The sequence below is a fragment of the Eleutherodactylus coqui genome, chromosome 5 (genome assembly GCF_035609145.1).
Source record: "Eleutherodactylus coqui strain aEleCoq1 chromosome 5, aEleCoq1.hap1, whole genome shotgun sequence".
In the NCBI taxonomy this organism is placed as follows: Eukaryota; Metazoa; Chordata; class Amphibia; order Anura; family Eleutherodactylidae; genus Eleutherodactylus; species Eleutherodactylus coqui.
Window position 1 is genome coordinate 86387451 of NC_089841.1, and position 24808 is coordinate 86412258.

The 24808-nt window shown below is 44.3% G+C and overlaps 1 protein-coding gene across 2 annotated transcripts in view; it reads left to right on the forward strand.

Moving 5' to 3' along the window:
* The first annotated feature begins 3006 nt into the window (after nt 1-3006).
* The window catches only part of ERBIN (erbb2 interacting protein), a 216945-nt gene continuing 195143 nt past the window's right edge, over nt 3007-24808 (forward strand). For both annotated transcript variants that reach the window (XM_066602805.1, XM_066602806.1), the window contains exon 1: nt 3007-3529. The gene's annotated coding sequence lies outside the window, so the exon portion shown is untranslated. The remainder of the gene's footprint in view (nt 3530-24808) is intronic.

Sequence of the window (24808 nt, forward strand, 5' to 3'; positions counted from 1 at the left end):
ATTATAGCCATTCTCCGGTCGCGGCCGGCAAATCGCAGCATGCTGCAAATTGCCGCGATTCTCCGCTGTGAGCCGTCTGTCATATAGGCTCACAGCGGAGATCCATCAGCTGGCTCCTGCTCCATGGTGGCAGCGCCCGTGGCGAAGATCCGCCGCGGGACACCGCAACACCCGTGGACAGGCAATCTAAGGCTAGTTTCACACAGCATTTTGAGGAAAAATGTCACGAATTTAGTGGCATTTTACTAGGCCTTTTTTGCAGCCCAAATTGCGCAGCAGATGCATATTACACATGGCGTTTTTTTTTTTTGTTAATTTAATTTTTTTTCCAAGGACTGCAGGTTGAATGTCCGCCATTTTTGTGGTCTGGCATCAGGTGGTCATGCACAGTACGGGTTTGTTTTTTTTTGTTTGTACTTTCTGCACTGTCACTTAGCGATCACATAGGTACCCGCAGCCGCAAGTCGCACGCATCCATTGACATCAATGGAGGCCGTCTGCGTGGAATCCGCTGTAAAGAAAAAGCATGCTGCGATTTTTCTTCCACTTGCGGAATACGTCATTTGTATCTGCGGGTGTGAAGGAAAATTTAAAAGTACGTCTCTCCATGCCCGTGTTTTACGTGGATCGTCTGCGTGGACGGTGATGGCGGTTGCGCAATTCAAATCCCTTTGTGTGGATGAGAGATGATGGAATCCAACCTGTCCAGTCTGTTTTCCCAGTAACTGATGTTAGTGGCTGATGGCATCTTCTGTGGAGCCATTGTCGGCAGCATATATTCTCATGTAAAGGACAGGTAAACGAAAGCTAATCTGGGTGGTCAGCACTCATCCTCGGGAAGAAATCTACTGGAGTTGTGGCCCTTTTACACCGGACAATAATTGCTCGGATTCAGGCTGGATCATGCGAATCAGACCGATAATTGTTCAGTGTAAACACTTGCAGCGATTGAACGATAATCTGCCTCATATGGACGAGAAAATTTGCGTTGCAAGACGCACAAATATGAACCCGGTCCATTGAATGGGGTCATACATATGAGCGATGTTTTCCTGCACGGCACTGTGATGCGGGAAACAAATCGCAACGTGTTCTATCTTGTTGCCGGCTCTCGCATGGCAGTGCCCATTGTTCTCAATGGGTGTTAAGTGCACGTGATGCAAGGTCTACCATTGAAAACAATGAGGAGAAACTCCGTGAACCTCAGCCACTGTGATGTGAGGCTGTTTTAGCCTGAAAACGCCTCGCATCCTCAGGGAATTGACATGGATGGAGCGCACGATATAGGGGCGGGATTCATGGCCCCATGGTGCGCTCACCTATGTGAAGGTAGACTTAGGCCGCCTGCATGCGCACGGATTTGCATGGTAGAATCCAAGGTTGGTGTCCTCACTGTGGATCCACAGCAAATGGCGTCCATATCATGCTTTGGGAAATTGATTCTTCCTGCACACTCGCTGAAACCATTTGCTGTTTCTGCTAGCGGAGGAAGAAAAAAAAAATCACACCATGCTGTATTTTCATTTAGTGTCCGGACGGACAGCTTCCATTGACATTGCGGACAGGTCTAGTGATGACGCGGGAAAAGCAGGAGTTAAAAAAACAATATATCTGTACTGTGTATGTCCGACGGCGGCTCACCATGACCTTGCGCAGTACAGAAGAGAAAATGACAGGTACATGCGGATGCCGGCCTGGCAGATGGTTGGATTCTGCTGTGGGCTCCCGAATGCGGAATCTGACCCATTCGTGAGCAGACGGCCTTAGGGCTGCTTCACACTGGTGAGGGCGACATCAGGCCAAGGTTCACAGCCCGATATCACCCTTGCAATCCATGTGAAACCCCTGGATGCCAGGCGTTTTCATGTTGAAGTGATTTCCATGCCGCTTCTAAAGGGATTCCCCGCAGGGCTGAAAGAATCCCCTGCCACGGCTGCAGCAGAGGATCGCAACATTCTCCATTGCTTTCAATGGGGCCGGAGCTCCCGCCGCCAGCCACTTTTAGAACGATGGTCAATTTCGCAAAAAGATAGAACATGCTTCGATTTTTTTTTTCATGCAGCGGTGCGTGAGGGAAAACGTCGCAGATGGGAATGAAACCATTGAAAAGGATTGGCTTCATAATTCTGCGTAATTGGTGGAATGAAGCCCCCGATAATCGTCTCATGTAAAAGGGCCCCGAAACACTGTATTTATTGTATTTGCACACTTCTACAATGCTCCACTTGCCATATACTATACTGCGAAACTTGCCATATGCGGTCTAGATAGAGGGCTGTTCTTCTAGAGAGGTTTCAGCGTATATAAGATAATGGTCAGTGGATAAGCAAAACTTGGCTACTCCCAGAAGTCTACTGTTGGCAAAAAGAAAATCCTGGTGTCTTTTCTTACATTTAGAAATAAGCGGTGACATATGTATAGTAAACGCTTATCCATCTCTCACAATGTAAAACTCCAAAGATGTTCCATTGTCATTGTAAATGCACACACTACCACTGCCAGCCCATCAGATGCCCATATAATCGGTGCATGTATAGCCACTTTCTGGGTTTAAAGCCCACTACTACTTTACACCCTACAGCAAGGCATGCAAATAAGGAGCTGGTTATTTACACAAACTATTCAAGGGTTAAAGAAAGGGTGAGACAGGGTCATGGCCAGCTATGCGACCTCTCACTCCTCATTCATGTCCCCCATCCCCCAGGCATCTCCTCTATTCTGCCCACCCTGGGCTGGCTGCAAACACCATGCAACCAGGTAGGAAAGGCTGGCCGATCTGCAAAGATCAGCTGATCGTCTTCGAGGTGAATAGAATGTTACTATATGCAAGAAACATGTTGCAAAAAAGGGGAAACGGAGGAAAAGGAAGAGACAGACAGAGGAGAAATGTGACGCCTGAGGAAGTGAGAGTAGCAGAGAGCGAGAGACAGCCTCCTGAGAGGAGGGGAAACCAGAGACAGAGGGGGAGGGGAGTGTGTGTGCTGCTGGTAGCAGTACAGGGGAGGAGAGACACTGAGAGTGCAGCCTGTGTGTGTCTGTATGCAGGGTGCGGCTCTATAGTGCGACACTGTACCCCCCAAACAGCACCCTACTGACCCCCTCTCACATCCAAGGAGCCAGGGGGAATCCAAGGATCCCAGCACTAAGAATTCTCCTTCTCCAGACCCCTCCAAGCTCTCTGTGCACCCCACCATACTCCACACTTCTCATCTCCTCCCCCAGCACTTTTTAATCCCCCCTTTTAAGATTTTTTTTTTTATTCTTCACTTGCTCCTCCTCCTCCAGGAAAAGAAAGAACAGAATAACCTGCATGAACAGAGGGAAACTTCATCTGTTATTTCATCTGGAACTTCTACATTTCTTTTGTGTGGATGATTTGGAGCTACAGATTTCATGTGGATTGTATTTCTGGGGAAAGGCGCCGAGGAGGATACGTATAAACTTCTGTTGGATTGTTTTTAGGAAAACAAGTTTTTAAAGGGAAAAGGGACTCAAAGGAAGAAGAGATCAAGGCGGAAGATAGAATAAGGTGGGTGCTGCCACTTGTTTGTGTTTACATTGTATCTTGTGTTGTTTCTAAACAGAACATATCTATTTGTAAATACAGAAATATGACCTATACAGACACAGCTGGTAGTTCTCTAGGTTTAGAGGTATATACATATGGGCACAAGGTATGTGGGTTCTGTCATAGTTATGATTTTGGTGAAGCCTCATGCCTAGGCTTGGACTGGCCCATAGGAGAACAGGTGAATGCCCTGGCTGGCCATGAACCAGAAGTGGGCCCCTAGCCTCTCACCCACCACATGAATGGTGCATGGCGCAGTATACCCACTGTACTACATACAGACAAGAATACAGCATATCAGACAGGTAATATTTGCATGCAACTGTTCAGTGGGCCCCCACCCAGTGAATTTTTAGTAATGGGCCCCGGGCACCACAGTCCGACACTGCTCATGCCTCCCTTCCTGTTGTAGCTGATTTATAACACTTCAATTAATTGCCTTCCGATTTTGAAAATGAAGTGTTGCCAGTTTAATGCCTCTGTCTGTCCTGAAGCAGATGAGGATTCCTGCATTTTACACAAAACAATGGTGAAGTTTATAATCTGTTATTAATGCTGCAGTAATGTGCTGGGTATGTAATAGTCCGCATGCTTCTGCCATCATTTTGGTTTGATTTATAGACTTTTCTGCTGCTGCAAAAATAGATTAAAAGATGATTGTGATTATAGTCGTTTTTTTTTTGGATCAATTTATTGGTTTCGCCTTGCAAAACCAGAGCACAGATTTCTATGCATGGTCTTGTTGCAGGTTGCTACCTATAGATATTGGACTCGGGCTCCGATTGGCCCACAGGGGAACAGGTGAATCTCCCAGTGGGCCCTCAACCTCCTGCCCATCACATGAGCTGTGTGCACAGATTGGGTAAATGGGAGTCTACCAATTCCTGCCTGCTTTCTCCATACACTACAGTGGAAACAGGGCCACACACAAATGCAGTTACCTTTCTATTAAAGTATATGGAGAATGCAGTGGTGAGGAGTTTGTGAACAGGCATCATCAGGTAATATTTGCATGTAGCTGTACGGTGGGCCGAGCAATATTCATCTCATGGTTGGGCCCTGGGTGACCCAGTCCGACACCGATTGGACACTGTGGTTGCATTGGTGTTGATCACATATGGTGTTGTAGCTGTTGCACTTTCTAGCGAGCTGCTTTTTGCCGCTGCTGTCATGATGCAACATTTTATTGGTTGTAGTACTGCTGCTTGTGTCGCTAAGGAAGAATGTGTGTTTGCAGATTGGTGCGCTTGTTGTCTATGTCTATGCACGCACCAGTAGTTTTGCAGCCCTGCAATGTCTGGTAGTATGTTATCAAACATGAAACACATACCAGATTGTCAGAAATGTGTAAAATAAATTCATTTATGGTGCGAAATTCAGATACTTTATTACACGAATAATTGGAAACATGCTTTTTCTGCATTGTAGGGAGGCACCATGTGCTGTCAGAGGTAATCAGAAGCTATTCAAACTTTTTTTTCCCCCTCCTTGTCTTTAGCTATTGTTCATATAGAGGCCTGTTGGATGTGACCTCATGGAAAATAAGCCTTGATGGCTTTTTATGATGATTTACGCCCCTTTTTATTGTTGCTTCTTTACCTTTTCTTGTCCTGTAAAAAGGCAGTTTTCATCAACTTTTATCTGCAGCAGCAGTAGGGGGTAGTAGTCCCCGGGATTTAATCCCTCTGCCTTGTCCCTACACACACTGGAGCTCTTTGTTCATTCCAAGACATGCACATCTAGTCTGGTCGTAATCAGACAACATTATGTCCCACTGACAGCGCCAAAATGTTCACTCCTCACTTTAGACGCAGTGCTGAGCACAAACCTTCCAGATCAGGACTGAATTTATGTATCTGCTGATTGCTTCTATATTTTGACCTGGTTGCAAGCTGTTCTGTTCAGGGGTTTCTGCTGAGTCTAATGATCCTTGTAACAAGGTCAAACAAGTGTATTTATTTATTAAAGGCCATAAACAACTGTTATGGAAATGCGGCCAGAGAACCTGTTGTTTGGCCCTCTGGTCATGTAGTCAGGTCACTTTTGGTGTGTGAAGGGGCAGCTGTCGTGCTGATAAGATGACTGTACACTCAGGGCCATAAATATGTCAGCCTTCAGCATTGCAGTCCTGTTAGTCTCTGTGTGATAATGCAGTGGTAACCATGTATTCATAATGCATGGGAATGTTTCAATGTATCTTTTACTCCACAAGTATGTAGCTCTTTTGTATACAGGGTGTTGTCAGAAAGACTGATCCAGTGCTATAGCTCAATCCTATATTGAAATAATAATAGCTCACTTAAATATAGCAAGGCATGGATGGTATGTCATAGGAGCCCCTGGGGCCCCGGAACATGGATTTCAATTTTGCTTTGTGGCCCCTGTAAGAAAGAGAATAAAACCCAATTGCAAAGTTGAAGAGTAGCATGTGAGAACCAAAAATCCGCTCTCTGCTTCTCTCTAAGGTCCAATGTCTACGGGCAGATTTGAATTGCGGTATCCGTGAGGGCCATCCGCGCGGATGATCCGTAGTTCAAGCTGTCCATAGGGAAACATTGAAGTCAGTGAAAGCCATCCAATCTGTGGCGCATCTGCAATTCAATTGCGAACGGGCTGTGAAAGCAAGAGTTTGGGGAAAAAAAAACTCTACGCATGGGCACTTCCGCACACATCTGCAGTAGAAAAAAAAGAAGACTCGGACAGGTACGCAGGGTCCTCGGCCATGGGCCGAGTCCGTTTTCTGCTGCGGGCTCCTGCATGCGGAATCCGACCTGCCCGTGGACAGGAGGCCCAAGTCCAATGGGACCGCTGCTATGACTGAAGTACGAAAACATAAGTACTGGTAGTATGGCTTATGCAAAAGCGTACTTGAAGTGTTCTTGTTTTGCTACGATACATGGATCCATTTGACAGTGCAGTCCAGGACTGACACTGTTACTGCAGGAGTAACCGAAAGAGCATACTTGCTTCTAGGTCCGCGGCATCTTGTACACTGCGTCCTTGAGAAAACCTCACAGGAAGAAATTCGTATTGTCTTCTGATTGGGTCGTGCTTTAATTAGTCATTTGCATTACATCTACGCTTTCTCATGAGCCGTACTACCAGTACTTACGTTTCCTTATTTCAGCATTGCAGTGATCCCACAGGACTTGGAGAGGTGCGGAAAGCGAATTTCATGCTACTCTTCAAACTTGCAGTTGGGTTTTACTCTCTTATCTCTTTGAGGGGCTACAGCACCAAACTGAAATCTGTTCTGAGGCCCACAGGGCTTGTACATCATACCATCATATAGCACATCCATGCCTTCCTATTCAAGTATATTGTTGTTATTTCAATATGGGACATAAGAACTGAGATATAGGGCTGGATCAGGGTTTTCGATGTCACCCTGTATAATGCATGCCTGCTTTGTAGTTTTTTTTTAAAGGCCATCCGTCGCAGCAGGACATGTATCTCCACCATGGATGACAGGGTCCACAGATTGCATCTCCTCCAGGCCCTTTTCAGCCAAAGACTAGAATCATGCAATTTGGTGGTCAAGAGTCAAAAAACAATACCTTCCAAGACAACACAAGTGGTCAGTTGTTTGCAGTAAAACTTTGCAAAATCCTCATTTTCTAGACTTCAGTCTTTAGTTAAAGCATCTAAAGACTGCAATTTTAATTATGTTATCTATATATGGTGACTAATGGTAACCCCTTCCTGGTTCTATACTGCCTTATATACATATTATGACAATAGCAGGCTAATTTCATGATATTGGTTCTCTGATGTCGTGGTTATCGCTGCTACTCGCACTACAGGGCTCATAGACTTCAGCACTGAATTTGTTTTGTTTTTTTGTTACGTTCTCCATATGTTTGCTTTGACTTTCACTGGGCTTATTTGTTTCTTCTAATGCTCCTAGAACATACAAGTAGGTCAATTGGCTTCTCAATTGTGTGACATGGGAACAGTAGATTATAAGCACGGAATAGGCCGTTGTGAGCGGATTCATTTTTTGCATAGCCACCTATAAATATCTAATCAATAATGATTCTGTTATCAAATATATTGATGGCTCAGAGTGTTGTTTGGTGTCTTAAAATGACTTCTAAGGGTATCTTCACAAGGGTTATATTAGCTGCAGAATCCGTACCTAAGGTTAACGTCACACGGGTGTTAATCCCGCCGTCATATCGCGATCTCCACCGTGTGAATTCCTCAGTGAGGCGTTTTCATGGCAAAGCAGCCTCGCGTCACTTCAGGGATGCAGGGATCCTCCGGCACGGCTGTCAGCCGCTTCAGGGGATTGCAGAGTTTCTCTAATCGCACCACATGCACCTGGCACGTGCTGCGATGCTGCCGCCGCCCTATTGAGAGTAATGGGCACTGCAATGTGAGGACACGCAGAAAGATAGAACATACCGCAATTTGTTTCCTGCATGGCATCGCGGTGCCATGCAAGAAAACATCAGGCATGTGCGTGACCCCATTCACAATAATGGCTGGAATAGAGATGTGGCTGGAATACACAGAGGAGCCTTCTAGAGGCATTTAGGTGAGGGGGACAGGGATGGAAAAAATTACTTTTTGCCAAAATGGGTCTTTAAAGGGGTTATTCCATCAAAATCATTAATCACCTGTCAACAAATAACTCCTAGAGCAATACTTGTGGGAAGAGAATGGCTCCATAATCACTACAAAGGGACGTGATTTCCAAATTCTTGCAGACTCCTATGGGCTTGGGCAGCAGCAAATCTCGGTATGAAGTTGGATGCATGTGGAGATGCAGAAGGGCCCTATAGCAGTCTTTGGGTACTAGATTACTGCTCTATGCTACTCCTGGGTTGTATTATGGTTTTGTGCATAGGCCCTTTTGCGCACTGAATCCAATTGACAGCGAATTGTTGTTGGTTCCCCAAATACTTGATAATTAGTCACATGAAAAATGTGAAGGATTCAACGACTCTTCGTTTCTTGGTCACTTTAAGAAAAATTTAAGGCATCATTTACTTTTGTTTTAAAAGGAACCTATAACAAACCCACAGCACCATCACTCCTTTCACAGCGTTGTGCGCGCGCTCTTCCGTATACGTTTATGGGAGCGTGCGCACGGCACTCTGAAAAGAGTCGTGTTTTCAGTGTTGTGCGCTAACCAGGGAGGGGGTCAATATAGAGAATACCGCCGTAATGCCACCATAATTTAGTTTATGGGGATGTGACGGGTTCCCTTTAAGGGTACATACATATGGAAAAAGTGTGTACTAGGACTCTATATGGTGGCAGGGAGCCCATAGAGTTCACATTACAGATCCATAGGTACCTACATTAGGCCTTCTAGGGGAGAACAGACTCTGTAAAATGGAGCATGCTATGTATATTTTTTTTTCTCATGGATCCTTGAAAAATGTGTTTGCCTCCATGTAGAACTGGAAGGGCTGCATTACGGATCGGCACTGTATGGGTCGGTGACTTGCTCATGTACCGAGGGCCTCCGGCTGGATTCACATAGGGCAACTATCATCTGAATAGTCGCTCACAATAGTTGCTAAACTAGACTTAAGACTTTTGTTCTTGTGCTTTGACAGTGATTGCTGTTCACTGCTTGTTTATTTTTTTACGGTTTCTGAAGCGCACATTCTCGCTGATCACCTGGTTGATGGGCGCGTTTACACGGAACAAGTATCCCTTACTCTATCAAGCGACTATTTAGACTAAAATTGTCCCGTGTAAAGCCACCCTTACCGCCTTTTTACACGGCACAAATATCGTTAAGTCGAGTGTTTTTGCCCTATAATTGTTAGGTATAAACACGTGTAGCGCCGGAACGATCAGCGATACATCGTTAGATTCTGGCTGATTGGATCTTTCCTGCAAATCTAAAAAAAAAATCATAGTTTGTCTGCAGCCATTCCTTTCGTGTAAACAGGCGTTGTAATGATTTACTGAATAGTAAGGAGTGGCAGAAGGGTTGACTAGAGGCGTGGTAATTGACCAATTATTCAATGTAAATGCATGTCAAGCGTATGCGGTCGCTACTCCACTGCTCGTCACGTGCTTGTTCCAATTTATCTTTCAGCGTAACGGGGCCTTTAGTGTTTTTGTTGCAGATATTCGGACAGGACTTGGCAACATGTACCTTTATAAGATGGGCAGATAATTTTTGTTTTCTTTAATTGGTATCGAATTTACCGCAGAGCTGATCATCATCTTCTCTGGACATGGAGATTTGGTTTACGTGAACAGACCTAATCTGTTTTTTTTATTTTTTTTTTATTTTTATTTTTTTTTAATTGCAATTTGTGGGTCTTGCTGGAATTATCCATTTCTCCGGAAACGAACTAATCTGTTGTTAAGAATTTTCCTTTTAAGCAGTTGGACTAGGATAATGTTCCAAATTCAGGAGTAATCAACATGCCGTCCCCATGAGTCAACTCATTGCTATTCAGGTTTGTTTCCTGTCCCTGTAAACTTTCTGAGGAAAGGTATTCGAAATCTGTTCTTTATCTTTGTTCTTTGAAACATACATATATTCGATCCTTGCTGTGTTTACCCTGAACGATTATCGCTCCTTTAAACGATTTGTGAATGATGACGTTCCATGAAGAAGGGCCTTGCTTGGGGTGAACCGCACACGTTCTTAAGCCGACCTCACATGAAAGTAATTTAATTGCGTATTACACACACATAATGATTCATTCACACTTGCGTATATTTCTTGCGTTAATTATGCGCGTAAAAAAATAAAAACGGCATTTTTTATCCTACTGCGTTTTATGTGCGTACAGCCCTATTGTTTTCTATGGGTGCAATGTTGGCTTGGGTAACTTGTATACGGTCAAGTACTGTTTAATATCTGTATACAAAAGTTTTTACAGTACAGCTTCCATTTACCTGATTTACACATGACAGAAAAAAATCCCTGGTCACTATTATTTTGGGACATGGAGACGCAAAGCTAAATCTCCCACCCGTTTGGCCACACTTATGGTACACCTGCAGCCCAATAAATTTTCTCTAGTTTAGGGGGTCTCAAACTTTTTCCACGTTATGGCCATTTTCATGTTCCTTAGGGGGTATTGAACTACATACAAAAGCCTATTATAGATATATTGTATGGCCATGTGACATGGCCCTCTGGGCCCTCGGCTTGCATGGAGGCCCTTTTTACACAGGTCGATGATCAGAAGCGAGCGTACGTCTGTCCGATCATTGCCCCTTTGGGAAAGTGACGGCAATCATTGTCAGCAAAGCACTGCTCTTTGTAAACGGGATTGACCATGTGACGGTGACGGCTAATATTATCGATCAGCACTTGTAATCTGGTTCACATTGAGCCACGTAAAGCACCCTGAGCCACATTACGGGCGTCGATCGGTGGTATTGACGCTCATTTACATAAGCCATTGGGATATGGAGGATTGTTAAAGCGCTCATTGGAGAGAATTTGCTGTAGAAAAAAATGCTTTGTGTCACAAAAAAAATGCCGGTACTGTTGTATCTTGTCTCCACTAGAATAATTAGTGGAGACATGGTTTGGCAGTCCTGAGTGTAAGGACACGCCCCCAGCGGCTGATTGGCCGCCACAGATGTGCCCTCCAGAACTGGACCTCTTGCCTCAACTTCCCAGTCCCCACACACATATGGTACTCTCACCACTTCCCTGTCACATTTGTAGAGGTCTCCCATGGCGTTCTTCGTGCATGCTGAAGCCGGAGGAGGACTTGCAGTCATGTGACCCAGTCAAAGGTGATGGTACCACACCACTGGATCAAGTCAATATTTTGGCTGCCTGGATAACCTCTTTAAAACTTTTTGTCTCCCAGAAGTTTCCCATAATTGCAAACAGGAAGTTTGTGAAGAGAAAGGGTCTTAAGGTACTTTTTAAATGGGACAACTGTGGGGGCGCATAAGTGCCTGACAGCTGTCCCATGAACTATTGCTCCTGTGCTTTTACACAGGAGCAATAGTAGTTCTGCGAATGGAGGCGGGGATCATTCTTGCCACCCACCTCCATTTACAATAAAAGGCAGTCCTTTATACTTGATTGATTGCCTGTGCGCACGGTCCGAAACTTACTTGGTTTATCAAACTACTAACGACCACCTGTCTGAGTGAGGAGTGACTGTGTGAGTTGCATGTGATGATGTCACTGTCATGTGATCAGTCACCAGGGTTCTGAGCTCTGCCCTTGATCACATGACTGTGATATCATCACAGATCCTAAAACATGCAGAGCCTGACAGCAGCTGTGTGCTACAGGACCTGTAATGATGTCACCATCATGTGATCAGTCGCTGACGTGACGTGCATGTAGCAGAGCTGTGTGTGTGACATGCGTGTTGCGCCATCAGTAACACTAGTAGTTATACTAAAAAAACAAGTGACTCTGAGCGATTTCTCGCTTAGTGCCATTAGCAGCTGCATGCGCATGGGACGTCTATTGCCCAAATTCACTGTTTCCAGCAATAATTTTGTAAAAGTTCCTTTTTTATACAACTGTCATCTAAACTTAAGCTGAAGCACGGTGGCTCTATGGTCCTGGCATTGAATCTGACCAAGGGCAACATCTGCATGGAATTGGTATATTTTCCCCATGTTTATGTGTTCTTCCTCCGGTTACTTCAGTTTCCTCCTTTGTTTCAAAAACCTACTAATTGTTTAATGTTGAATTTTGATTACTAGCCCCAATGGGAATAAGGACCAATGTGATTGCTGACAATCCGTGTACGGTGCTGCAGAATATGTTGGCACTATATAAATAAATGATGCTGTCAGAGCCACAGACCAATATCTGTAGACGGGAGGCCTTGGGAGGAGAGAAGGATTGGAATATATATAGCTTGGCTGGACAGGTATAAGCAGTAGCTCCGGTCATCTATTTCATAATCATAATACATTGTTTTCATCCTGGCCTCCTTAAGATTAAATACATAATTGTGACTTTCCACTTTCTTGTTTAGAAGGCAGTTAAGGAAAGAAGAACTGGTTCTTCTAGATTCATAATCATATCCACAGATCACATGTGCTGCATTTGACAGCCTGCAATATGCAACCAACTTGACTGTCTTCATTATTGTTCTAAAGCGCCATAGAAACAGAAACTCGCAGTCTATGGCTCCTGGAGCCGAGGACACACGGTCAGAGCCAAGGGGACCATGACATTTGGTTTTCTTCTAGCATACAGTAGGGCCATTTCTGGCTGTGTTCCCCTCAGGGTGCCTCCCTGCAGTATCATTTATTAAAATAAGTTCTTATTAATGCAAAAGGAAAAAAACTCAAATACATTGATTGTGAATAAGAAACCAACTTCAGCCCCGAATAAGCAACTGAATGAATAAAAAAACAAACTTCAGCATTTTTTGATAAGTTCTCCTTTAAATCCTTTTGATACTTTCTGGGGGGCATATTGTTATAAAGAAGATCAGGAATATGTAGGTTTTCACAATTTCATTCAGTATTTTCATGTAAAAAGCTATGAATTGTTATTGGGTTCTAATAAAGAGAGCCTATGAGTCCTATTTCCTCTTCTCACACAGGGAGCTTGTGAGTCCTGCTTCTCCCACACACACAGTGAGAGCTTCAGCTTTGTGTTGCCTTTGCCCACCAAGCGAGAGAGCTTGAGAGGCATTCTGCCCCCACCCAGACGTACAAAGAGACTGAGAGTTGTACTGCCCCGCGCATGCATAGAGAGAGCCTGAGAGTGGTACTGCCCCCCGCGCATGCATAGAGAGAGCCTGAGAGTGGTACTGCCCCCCGCGCATGCATAGAGAGAGCCTGAGAGTGGTACTGCCCCCCGCGCATGCATAGAGAGAGCCTGAGAGTGGTACTGCCCCCCGCGCATGCATAGAGAGAGCCTGAGAGTGGTACTGCCCCCCGGGCATGCATAGAGAGAGCCTGAGAGTGGTACTGCCCCCCTGCGCATGCATAGAGAGAGCCTGAGAGTGGTACTGCCCCCCCGCGCATGCATAGAGAGAGCCTGAGAGTGGTACTGCCCCCCCGCGCATGCATAGAGAGAGCCTGAGAGTGGCACTGCCCCCCACGCATGCATAGAGAGAGCCTGAGAGTGGCACTGCCCCCCACGCATGCATAGAGAGAGCCTGAGAGTGGCACTGCCCCCCGCGCATGCATAGAGAGAGCCTGAGAGTGGCACTGCCCCCCGCGCATGCATAGAGAGAGCCTGAGAGTGGCACTGCCCCCCGCGCATGCATAGAGAGAGCCTGAGAGTGGCACTGCCCCCCGTGCATGCATAGAGAGAGCCTGAGAGTGACACTGCCCCCGCAGAGTGCCTGAGAGTGGTACTGCCCCCACGCATGCATAGAGAGAGCCTGAGAGTGGTACTGCCCCCGCAGAGTGCCTGAGAGTTGTGTTTACCCATATCACCCCATTGTGATATACTGCTTTTTCCTGCATTCATTTTTCTACAGACTCAGAGCTGTCGATCACTGTATATGGGAGGACGGGGGAGGGCAAGCAGAGCAGATTTTTTTCAATGAGCCCCTTGAATGTCTTTACTGGCTCTTAGTCTACAGTATTTGGCCCATCCCTCATATACAATTACCTAATACAGGCCTTTCTTACCACGTGGTATGTTTTTAATGGGAGTCAGGAGGGAGCATAAGTAATAGCCACTTGAGTAATCCAAGTCTCTGTTTACACCACATTATATATAATCGGGAATATTGCAGTAAAAAAAGGATACTGCTCTATTCTACACCTTAAAAATTGGCATCCGGGTATGCACCTGTCGAACATGATAAAACGACACCCTATATACACCTGTGTGGAACTTTGTAGCATATTTTATGATAGACAAACATAAGTATCCGACTTGGCCAAACATGGTGTGTGCAGAAGCTGATCCCTTCTTCCGCCAGTGCTCTCGCTGGATTACTTATAGCAGTGGTCTATCCTGAATACATCAGTTGACTTGGTTGCAAAATCCTGGTGTGTTGAGGTATGAGTGCAATTTATTTAGCCAGCAGACGACAAGAAAATCCTTGCCGCAGATCTGTCTGGGTGATATGTTTCCTCTCTGTCAGAGCAGGTCAGGAGTTTATTTTATTAGCAGAGATATCTGATGCAGTGTCTGCAGGATATGTACTTCAAGAAGTTCATGGTATCTTATTGAATGTTTAAGATGTATGTATTTGGTGTCCCAAAGAGGGTAAACAAAACTCATGGGAATGAATCTTGTCATATATCATTGAGGAAGTTCATGGCCGGCATTATTGTGACGTTGGTCTCTACTTGGTTGATTAGATCTCTTGCTTCATCTGCTAACTACCGTGTTTCCCCGAAAATAAGACAGTGTCTTATATTAATTTTTGTTCAAAAAGGATTAACTTTTTTACATATGTAGCTGCCTGGACACTATTTAAATTGACTTTTTTTAATTAACTGTTAGCAGGGCTTAATTTTGGAGTAGGGCTTATATTTCAAGCATCCTCAAAAAGCCTGAAAAATCATTTAGCATCCTCAAAAATTCTGGAAAATCATGCTATGTCTTATTTTCAGGGAAACAGGGTATATAATATGCTGAAATTGTAGTCCTAATATAGTCTTCATATTTTAAAGGAGCACAAAACTAGACTATAAATGTAATGCAAGTGTGGCTTAAAATGAGTACATGGAATAGCATACACTTATTAAAGCAAACTTTCATTCTGTCCAAGGACCAAAGAGGCAGGAGGGTATTTTACCTGTTGTTCTTCTTCTTCTGTCACCCCTCCAATCTACCAATTTTTGTGCCCTGTTTTTGGCAATGGCTGCAGCAGTTTTCTAACTACCTAAAGCAGACTGTGCACTGCTCTCTGATTGGTCAGTACTGATCACATGAACAGCTCTGGCTAATCAGAGAGCAGGTATAGTCATTAGCAGCCTAGCGCTATTAGGGCACTGTGCAGATTGCTTGGGCCACTTTAGATGTCCTAAAATAGGACTTGGAACTGGCAGACTGGAGGAATGGCAGGGAACAACTCCAGGTAATAGACCCTCCTACCCCTCCGGTTCTGGGACAGAATTTTGTCCCAAAGCTAGAGGGTCGCATTAACAATTCGAAATAGAGGTACTAGGGAAAACCGCAAAGAAACTCCACCATACCCGACTCAAGGATGACCGTCTGAAAACCATATTCCCAGACCCTCCGCTTCTGTGTTACAGGCAACCTCCTAATTTGAGGAACTTTTATAGTCAGGAGAGCATTATCCTCTGACACACAAAAAGGAACTTATCCCTGTAATGTAAGGAGCTGTAAGACCTGCTCACATGTACTGACTACGGACAGGATACGGATCCCCAACACACAGCAGGACTATAGGATCCCAGGGACATTCACATGTTCCACGTCCAATGTTGGGTACCTGATCATGTGCAGTAAATGTCCTGTTGGGGGTCTTTATGTTGGAGAAACAGGACAAAAACTGAAAGAGAGGATGAGATCTCATCGCCACATGATTAAGGAGAAAGCGACAGAATTACCTGTGTCCGAGCATTTTTCTTGTCACGGACACAACATAGAACATATGAAAGTTACTATATTAAAGGGCAATTTCAAATAACAAAGCCATAGAAGAATTTGAGAGTACAAATTTATAACAACTTTTGACACTTTTTTTTTTTCTCTTGCGGTGGTCCAATGACCTCATAGAGGGAGCGCGCACTTTCTCTGTGAAACCCTTTACATGCCGCAATCGACATAGATCGAGGCATGTAAGGGGTTAACAGCATGGGTCACTGCTCCAATGCATCCCCAAACTGATGCAGCAGGAGGTCGGCTATCACTGACAGCCGGCTCTCCTGCTACTGGAGCTTGCCAATGTCGGGGCTGATGGCAAAGTAGGACGCCTGTATCTGGCATTCTGTTGGCATGATAACCCATCGGGCCTCTACGATTTGTCGTCATGGGGGTCCAATGACTAAAAACAGAGGGAGATCCCTCCCTCCGTAAAAACCCTTTACATGCCACGATCAACATAGATCGCCGCATGTAAGCAGTTACCAGCGTTCCTATGATGCACCGAGCTCTCGGCACCTCCGTCAAGATGGGTACGCCGCAGCCAATCAGGAGCTGTGGGCGTGGCCTGGGCATTACCTCTAGCTCAGCCCGGGCACACCCATACTGCCGGTGTTGACATATTACACTAATACCAAACACGTGTACAGATTTTTGCATTGTTGTTTTACTATTATAAACCGAGAACCCACGTGATCCCTTTGCATGTTGCTCCGTGCTCGGCGGGCACCGTTGTTTGCTGCAGGAACCATGCTAACATTTACCTGCAAGAATCCCAGCAAGCTGTTTACAACCAGACAGGGCTGCATACATTATGAAGGACGGTTATGCGGCTTGTTGATTTTTGCATGACTTTGGCGTTGGTGTTTAGGTTCACGGGATTTGAGAGTTGTTCTTAGTTATAATTAAAGCTCCACGAATTGATGATATGTGCATTAGGAGAATGGTCTTGACAGGATGGTAGTCCTCGAGGAATGAGCAGGCTTCTCACGCCCTTGGATGCTACATAATAAATTTGGTTACAGCACATCCATCAGCCCTAGCAGAAATGTCGCCTCCCTCCTCTCTCGCCTTAATAAATGGTATTTAAAGGGGTTTTCTGGGACTAAAATATTGATGACCTAGGTGATCGATATCAGATCGTTAGATGTCCACCGCTCAGGACTCCTGCCAATCAGCTGATTGAAGAGGCGCAGAACAAAAATGTCCTTGTAGGTATAGAAAGTGATTTGTACATTTGCTAATTTATCACATTGGCTATTAAATTATAACAAGTTGTCTCAGTGACCATTTAAAGCGACCCTCCAGCCCACAGTAACATTTGCACTATACATGCAAAGTGAAAATACCTTGTACTCTCTTTTTTTAATGTTGCTGCCATTGTTCATCCCGTGCCCAAGTCCCCTTATGTATGTAAAACTCCTGTGAGCTTCTCAGACAATGCTATGTACAGTGTGCTTTGTTAGTCTGAGACCCTTTCCCCTGTGTACATCCCTTGTCTTCCCCTGCCCTGACAGCAGGAGGCAGTGTCTCAGTCTACCAAAGCATAACATGTATAGGGTAGTCAGAGAATCTGATGGGTATTTTACATATATGACAAGGAGACTGGGGATGGGATGAACGATGCTGGTAACATTGAAAAGGACGGCACCAGGTATGTTACAGGGGTTTTCCCGTTCTATACTATTGATGACCTATCTTCGGGATAGGTCATGAATAGTTGATCGGCGGGGATTCGCCACTTGGGATTTGTGCCGATCAGCTGATTAAAGAGGCCGCGGCGCTCGATTCAATATTGTGGCCTCTTCTCAGGCACTTGACATCACATTTATTGGGCACATGCCCTGAGGGCAGCTCTTGCCCATTCAAGTGAATAGGGCTGAGCAGCAATAGATGGCACAGCCGCTACATGACGTACAACGCTGTCAGCTGATCGCCAAGGACTCTGAGCTGGGGGCCTTCGCTGATGAACTATTCATGATTATCATGAGGATGGGTCATCGGTAATTTGGTGCCACAAACCCTCTCTTACTATACATTCTGCCTTTGTAGTAACATTTCTATGGTGAGGCGGAGGATCCCTTTAAAGCAGACAGCCACCAGATTTTACAACCCAATGGTTTGAAGCAGAAGAATATTCCTTCCATTAAATAATGAATGCAGTAATGTCATTCTGTGGAAATGGCCGATGAAATATACTTGAGCATCCGCAATAGTTCTCTTGAACTTGTTCTGCTTTCTCTCTCTCTGACATACAGCACCGCCATGGAGATGCTCACCAGGTACGGGCGCTCTTGCCAAGAATTGCTTTGTGATGATCTACCTGTTGCCTGGAAGTGCCTTGCGGCAAAATATTGCCACTCTTTTCATGTAGAACTTGATACTTGCTTGTGGATGTTGATGTGGTTTTACGGATGTGACTGCATTGGTGGAATCGCAACTTGGGACGTGGAGGGATGTTTTACCAAATGTTACCATAAAATATCTATTCTGAATGCAGCAGTGATTATATTGAAAATTGAACGTTTTGGTTCAAAATAGTGGGCAGATCTTTCTATGTAGCAAAAGGCGGCAGTGGAACTCTTGACTTCTTGAAATTGCATTGCTGGACAGATTTGCCAGTTTGGAGAAAACTCCTAAGGCCCCCTGTCCACAGGCATTGCGAAGTCCCGCGGCAGATCGCCGCCGCGGGAGCCACCACCGAATCTCCGCTGGTCAGCCCTATCTGATAGCTAGGCTGGCTGCGGAGAATCGGGGCAATTTGCAGCATTTCACATTAGGGAAAAGTTTTCTAAACTCAGTGGTTTAGGTGAAATCGGCCAACTATCAAATGTGTATGGAGGGCCTCCCAACCCTTGGAGAAAAGAATTAGACAGAATGGATTTCAATGCTCGAACCCTTCATTCTCTCTGGAGATAAGCCACCACCACAGCTGTCCTTCAGCCGCTTATTTCCCTCTGCCCACTGAAAACATACAAAGGCTTAGCCAAACTAAGCATTCGTGTGTATGAGGGAGTTAAGAGAAATAACTGTTGGCTGACTGCTATTGAAGGTGAATGGACACCTTCCCATCCCAGTTGTAAATGTACACCCTGGGTAGAAAGCAGTCCTAGCGAGTGGGATGTACATTTACACCCCATAGGTGGCGCATGCTCAGAAACTGAGCCCACACCATCCGCAGCAGGAGTCAGCTGTGACTGACAGCTGGACTCCCTCTGCATGTGTTTTCACTGATCCCTGCTGTTAACTCCTTATATGCCGCAATCAATGTTGATGATGTAAAGGGTTCACAGAAGGAGTGTGACTTCATCTGCCCTCTGTCCTGTAATCGCAAATGGCCAATGACCACATAATGGCGCCAAAGTCTGCTATGGTGTGTGATTTTGCTAATAATGATGATGCATTTTAGTACAGAAGTACTGCAGTGTATTATTATAGAGATTATAGCTTCACAGGTTCAAGCCCCATACAGGGACCTAAAAATAAGATAAAAATAGTAAAAAAACAAAGTATAGAAAGAAAATGTTGTGCTCTTCCCCGTTTAAACCCCCCCCCCCCAAGAAATCACATGTTTAGTTGCGTCGTCACCATAACGATCCATATAATAAATTGAACACCCCTTTTAGCCTGCACAACCGCTTTTAGCCGAAAAAAAACACCAAAGCCAAAATGTTTTCTTTTGATCATTTCACTTCCCCCAAAAATCTGCTGGTTCTGGGTGCCATTTTTCAGCCGTCCAAGATGGTTGACACAATCTTCAGTCTTACTAATCCTCACAGTTCATTGGTAATGTTAGACTACCAATGCTATTTACCTGCTCTCTGATTGGCCAGCACTGCTCATGTGACCTGCTGCTCACGTGATATTGGCAGAGAAGACCAGCAGCGGGTAATATCACCCCCACCTTCCTCCAGTCCCAGGGCAGAATTTTGTACCGTGACCGCAGGGTCGATTCAAAGTGAATATATAAAATTTCTGTCCGTTAACTTGTACTGTAATAAATTGCAGACTTCATTTGTGGTAACAGGAGACCTATTTGTGAGGGTCTTATTTTTAATCTGACGTTGCTCCTTTCTTATGTTAATCTGTGCATGTAAGAGTAATTAAGAATGGCAAACGAGGGTTTTCTCGCTGATGGCCATCTGTTGAATCAGTCAAAAAAATCTGCTAGCATTCTGCAAAATTGCTGACTTCTGGGAAATGTGGACCAAAATTGAACTTGATATCAGTCCCTGTAATCGTGCAAAGCGTCGTGTTTAGTGATTTACTATACTGGGGGAGCTACAAGTAGAGCATATGAATTTATGCTACTCCCTGACTAGGGTTGGCCATGTAGGAGATCCATTCACTTGAGGCTGAATCTTATCCATCTTGAGGACTTGATTAAGTGATTGTATTTTATCCACATGCCTACATCAGTATACAATTTTTTTTGTTTTTCTTAGCTGAAAACCATCATCAAGAAATGGGGTAACTGTACTAAAGCCTTGAGTGTCAGTCCCCCCCCCCCCCCCCCAGTAGTATCAGAAAGGCCAGTTTCACATCTGCATTGGAACTCCTGGCCAGCGGTTCCATCACAGATACAGCTCAAAGTACCAGGAAAAAGTTCTGCATGCTTTTTCTTCCATCCAAAAGCTGTGTGGTAATTGGGCAGACCCCATTATAGTCAACAGGGGTCCGTCTGGCACAGTTCGGTTCCATCCAGAGATGGGCCATTCGCCTGCGGGGATCCCCCTTTCCTGCTCAACGAATGGAGCAGGAAAGCAGAATTCCCAATGCAAGTGCGAAACTACCCAAAGTGGTGGTTGCAGTAATAACAGAATTCATGTCAAAAGCGTAAAAAAAACCAAAACTTACAAAATTGAAATTATCAGCTATATAATGTCAATTAAAGCATGGAATAATGTAATTTGGAAAATTTATCAAGCGCTTACCTCTAAACACTCTTCTCTATGCAATCTCCTCTCTAAAGGAGGGGAATGTTGTCCATGGCTCACTTCTTTGCAGTCCATGGGAGTTCCTGGAAACCTCCTTACCGGCCAGGACTGGGATCTGGCAATGCTTTTGCTTATAAGTGGTGGTCCCAGAGCGGCTAATGTTGTGCCGTAAATGTCTTTAGTGGTGTTATATATACAAAAATGGTAAATATTAGTGTAATGGCCGTATGAGAATGTAAACTGCTGGAAGAGAACAATCGAACACCATGTTAAAGCATGGTTTAAAAAAAGTGCTAAAATGGTTGTTTTGAATGTAATCTAACTGGGCTGCTTGTGGTATCGGGTGGGTTTACGATTTAGCTTCTGTGGTTTTTCTACAGCAGCGCTAACTTTCATGTAACTTCCTGTTTGTTAAAACTTGGCTGTTATTAAGTACAGCACAAAGTTCTGTAAGTCACATGGCAGCTCTGGGGTTGCCAAATATCTTCTAATTTAAGGGTTTTCTCCAAAACTCTTGAGATTGTGGTTGGGTTCAGTATGCTAGTGAAATAGCAATTAGTCAATTGCCATGTCTTCATATGTGTCTTGTGCAAAATCTGTGACGGTCAAGGAATATTGCCAATGTTCTGTCTGACGTCGGCCTCTTTTTCTTTCCCTCTGCTTGACCGTAGACTGAACAAAAAAAAATACCACATAACATGTTAGGGAAAGAAGTGCTTGTATAGGGAGTAATAAACTATGCTATGAGGGATAAGTATCATTCTGTACCAACGCGTTTCACCTCATCAGTAACACTACACCAGCTCATCGGGAGAGTTAACAAGAAGCATGTTGTGCATGGGTTTTATTACAGTGTGGAGTGTATATTAATATACTGCTCACCCTTTTATATGGTCTCCATGGACAAGATAATAGTAGTAGTAGCATAGATGTCTATGGAGAGCTTAAACTGTATCCCATACATACATACATTCACTTATATGGATGGTAAGAAAATATCCCTTCTCTTTCCTGCTGCTTTCAAGATCCACAATACTTTAAGATTCAGAAAATGTTGAATATTTATGTATGACCCTATTAGAGGGGTTTGTCGAGACTCTAATATTGATGACCTATCCTTCGGACAGGCCATCAATATCTGAACGATGGAAGTCCGCCGTTCGGGACCCCAACCCACCAGCTATTTGAAAAAGCTGCATAGCTTACATGAATGCTGTAGCCTCTTCTCAGGTTCATAACTCACATGGCCTAAGAGCAGTTCAGTCCAAATCAAGTAAATGGGATTGAGTGGCTATACCAGGCATAGCCACCATACATTGTACGGCGCTGTTCCTAGTATGCAGTTAAAAGGCTTTAGTGTTCACCACTGCTTTTTCATGCAGCTGATCCCCACCAACCAGATATCGATGACCTATCTTAAAGGGGTTTTGTCATTAGAAAAAAAAAATCAATACTTGTCTATTCCTCCCCAGTCAATCTTCTTACCTCATCTTCTCCTCGCTGATCTTCTCCTGTCCCCCGTGTCACCTCCCCTCCAGCCCACCAGATCCTCTTCTTGTTATGGAGCGTCCATACTCAGCATTCTTCTTCCTGCAGGTCAGTGTAGGTTACATCACTAGTGACGTAACGTTTACTGCCTAGGAAGGAATGCCGAACAATTGCTAAGACTATGCATGCATGCTGTCTTGCCGCAAGTATTCTATAATATTGCAGAGAGACAGCATGCATGCACAGTCTCGGCAATAGCTCGGCACTCCCATCTAGGCTGTAAACACTATGTCACTAGTGATGTAACGTACACTGACCTGCTGGAAGGAGAATGACGGTAATGTACTCTTTCTTCACCGGAAGAAGAAGAATCGGCTGGAGGCGAGGTGACCCGGGGGACTGCAGGAGACAGGAGAAGATCGTCAAGAAGAAGGTACGCTAAGAAGGCTGACTGGGAAGGAATAGGAAAGTATAGATTTTTTTTTTCTTCTAATGACAGAACCCCTTTAAGGCTAGATCATCGATATTAGTGTACTGGAAAACCCCCTTTTAAGATATATATAATATATATATATATATATTTTTTTTTTTTTGGCTACTCCTACGTTAAGGCCCATTTACATGCAACAATTGTTGTTTGAAGCAAAAGAAATCACAATGTGTCCTCATTCCGAAGACCAGCACTGCTTGTATTACATAGCTGGCTCCATCTAATCCCATCAAAATCAGATGTTTGAGGAACGTCCCTATAGCTGGACCCACGGCAATCAGCTGATTCCTGCAGCTCGTAGATGACAAGGGTTGTCTGTAATGAAACCAGCCCTCTAACGCTAAAGTTCCATGTGAAGCACTGGGTTTTTTTTCTTCCCTTCTTTTCTTTTTTGTGATAGGACTTGTCTGAAGTAGCGTTCTTTTTAATTTGGAGGTGAAATGTTCAGTATTTGAACATTTAGTAAAATATTTCTGGATATATTGTAGCATGTTGATAAAGTCCAGTCTCACTCGAAGGGAGGGTGAAATTATGTAACCTTAAAGGAATGTGTCTCAACTTTATGTTATATTGCAAGGTTTGCACATAAAATATAAGGAGTAGCGCTGATGGAAGGAAAAATGGAAAATGACATAAAAGACTGGAATGGAAATTTCATGTGCACATTATTTCTGACAAGTTCTGCGTCCATATTATAACATATTTAAGCCCCTAATCCTTCACAGGCCTAATTGGAAAATAATATAAAGTTGCCAAGGATCAGAAGAAATTTCCTTCTGCTAAAGCATAAATACATGCATTTGTTTTAAAAGGACTATGAAACTCTAGATTACTAGTGAAGAATGTATGATATGAGCAACACGTGTGCTAAATATACATATATGGAACTATATAAACCATTTTTAAAAATAATTTTAAAATCATTTTTAAGTAGTGGAATGTGAAAAATGGAAATATTGTTGTAGGTTTTAAGGCCTCACACCTGCAGAGCCAATATGTTGGCATATGGAGTCCCTCGGCTCCGTAATTAAAGTGGTTATCAGGAAATAAAAACTTAGTCCGGGTCCAGTGCTGCAATGCCTCATTTTTTGCCCATTTCTGACTCTGGGTTTCATGGTATGGAGTCTTATTTGTTTCTCTTGTTGGTGATGTCATGACAGGGGACTGTCCAACTCAGTAAGCCAACCCCACTCTGTTTCTGCTTCGGCCATTACAGAGAAAGAGGCTGGCTTAGTTATTGACAGTTGACAACCAGCAGGGGAGGAAGACTCCATACAGTTTGATTTGGAACTGAACTTTGAGTCACGGAGGTGGGCCACACTACCTTTCCCCATTCATATGATGTAGAGTGACCGCTCTTTCTCTATACACATAAGGGGATAGAGTTATCATTCTGCATGATATGGGTGGGGAAAGGCCGGGTGGTACGCCTCCGTGACTTGGAGCTTATCTCCGAGTCAAACTTCAAAGTGTGTTTATTCCGAAATTCTGCAGTATTTCAGAACAAAATGTACATGGAGGTAAGGAGCACTCCTGTCCTGGGTTCATCCTGCCTGTAGTTCGGGTAGCATGAACCTTATAACAGAATCCCTTTAAGTGGCTGACAGTTGTCCTTTGTAAGGGTTCCCTTAGTTTGCAGTCTAAATATTAGGGTAGGAGCATGCTAGCTGTAACTGTGAGTTGTGCCCAAGAGACCTGGGTGCGACTCTCATCGGATCAGACACGAGGCACATTGACATGCATTGGCATATCCTATTTCTCGTTTGTGAAACGGACAGAAATGGGACTTGCCTTGAGTTTCTTTCATGTGGACCACTGGACCAGATGAC